General features: G+C 43.0%; 1 protein-coding gene across 1 annotated transcript in view; it reads left to right on the forward strand.

Annotated features, from left to right (window-relative positions):
- The first annotated feature begins 437 nt into the window (after positions 1–437).
- LOC106876086 (calexcitin-1) overlaps positions 438–2,444 on the forward strand; it is a 176,371-nt gene continuing 174,364 nt past the window's right edge. The window contains exon 1 of the mRNA XM_014924493.2: positions 438–485. The gene's annotated coding sequence lies outside the window, so the exon portion shown is untranslated. The remainder of the gene's footprint in view (positions 486–2,444) is intronic.

Here is a 2,444-nt window from a genome sequence, read left to right on the forward strand (position 1 = left end):
ATGTAAGACACACCACTCGCTATTTTTTGCCAACACCAACATCACACTCCAGAAACCCAATATCAGCACCAGCATCATCACCACCACCAACACTACACACAGAGTCCGAAACAAGCAAAAGGGACGAAGTCATAAACATATACACACGCAGACTCAAACACTCCCATCTTCTACATACCGATCCGCCATCCCCGCCACTCGCACGCGCATACGTATATAAAATACCAACATATTCACAAAGTTTAAATGTTTTTGTATTCTTCCACCGGTGTTTCAGCCATTAGACCCCGGCCATGCTGGGGCACCAACGTCTCCGAAATTCAATCGCGCAACGGAGACCTTCTTTCAAGCTGTAATTAAAGTTGTCATATCTACTCGTGGTCAATGATAAGTGGGTGGTCATTTTCTCACAACACCGTTTCTTCCACCAACGGTGTTGTGTCAGAACAGAAACCCGAACGCGTGCCTTAAGAATACTTCACACGGTAAACATTTCCTCTCGTTTTTAATTGTTTGAGTGTATGCATGTCATTATTCAGTTTATTCCAAGATTTCTTGCCAACAGAGAAAGAGCCGGTTTCTAACCTAGATCCAAGGCTCCTTTACTGGAATTTCAACATCAACAACAGGGTTTTTTTTTGTATGTACGTATGTGTATGTGTGAGTATAAATTTACGTTCTTGAGAGAGTTCTGGCTGGTCACTAACAAAGCAACGAAACGTTTTCAGTTAAAAGAGTTCCCTGTGTTTGTAAATATGTGGTTGAGTTGATGTGTTGGCTCAACTGTCCATGCTTACACCAAAGTGTGTGCATCTGTTCACACGAGAGTCTTAGAAGGACCCTTTATTTCATGTGGCTCCAGTCCACTCAGCTGGCAAAAATGTGTTGTACCTGTATTTCAAGGGGCCAGCCTCGTCACACCTTATGTTACGCTGAATCTGCCCGAGAACTGTGTTAAGAGCACACGTGTCTGCAGGGTGCTCAACCGCTTGCATGTTTCACGAGCAGCAGGCTGTTCTGTTGATCGAATCAGCTGGGAACCCTATCGTCGTCGCAACCGACGGAGTGCTCCTATGTATGTGTGAGGATTTATGTAGGCGAGTGTATGTATGCATTTATGCATGTATGTGTGTGTGTTTGTATGTATGTATATGTGAGGTGGCTCTAACACTACTAGTAACATGTGACCCAGTACAACCGATTATTGGGTTGTTGGCGACTAAACCGGCAAATCCACCCTTTTTATCAAGAGGGGTGGTTTTCGTGGGACACCCTACAGGACGAGAACCAAAACCTGTCAAAGGATGGATGAACTCTAGCGTCCACTGCCATCCAACAGTAGGGAATGAGAGATCCCTAATCTTTGTATAGACATCTCCCTGGGAGAAGAAACAACCGCCATGTTGCAAAGCCGAAGATCTTGCTTTTGTTTGTTTCTGGATTCCTTGGCTTTGGAGATGAGAGTCTTGGCAATGTTGTGCAAGCTGTTATTATGGGCATCGCAGAACGTAGGTGTATAGCGAACTTCACGTCTGAAAGGAACGCCACAAACCCTTGGCTTTGTGGGTATTTATAAACCCTACTGTCGGCCATTTGAAGGTAATATCTATTCGCTCGTTTGTCTTTTCTCTCCTTGGGTTAGATCATTGCGACCCATGGCCCAGAATTCCGCTTGGTGACCGACTCCGATTTCTTATCGATACCAGTTTCTTTTTGCGGTCGGGGGTGGGTGGGGTGGATCCCATCGCACCCTCCTACTCACACTCCTTCTGTATTTAAATGGGGCAACAGGTTCGTGTTTGTCTCCTGTGTTTTTCATTATGAATGCTGCACTTATAACGTGCATCTATGGATTGTATTTAAAGTGTGACATTTATTATCGAATGCTGAAATATATGATGCAGGAATACCAAGTTGAAATCCCTTTTTCTCTTTATTGATGTGATCTTTATATTATATAAACAATTGACTGAGAAATGATGAGCTAATTGTTTATATAGAAATGTCGCTTTAAATCGGAGTATATATTATTCAAATCGTATAGTTATTATTGTATATATTATCGACTGTATATATTCAATATATATGTCTTGCTTGTTTTCGGTACGCTGCTGCGGCTTAGCGCAGTGGCGATGACCCCTCATCGGGCTGGGTGTTAAAACACCTGAACTTCATAGCCAGGTGAGACAACCTGCACCTGATCCCATTCACGAATGATGAATACTTATATTTCGCCATTGTTTTTTTTTTTTTTTTTTTGGCTTCGCAACGTCACACACCTGAATCGAACCAGGGCCGAAGTGAATCGCCAGTCTATGACTTATTCACGAATAGTGTAAAAAAAAACCATTTGCTGGTATGGCACGACAATGAGACGTGAGGAGATTCAATTATGAATTCGAAGCAGCGCTAATGTTGTAAACACACACACACACACACACAGA

This window comes from Octopus bimaculoides, chromosome 23, assembly GCF_001194135.2.
Source record: "Octopus bimaculoides isolate UCB-OBI-ISO-001 chromosome 23, ASM119413v2, whole genome shotgun sequence".
Lineage (NCBI taxonomy): Eukaryota > Metazoa > Mollusca > Cephalopoda > Octopoda > Octopodidae > Octopus > Octopus bimaculoides.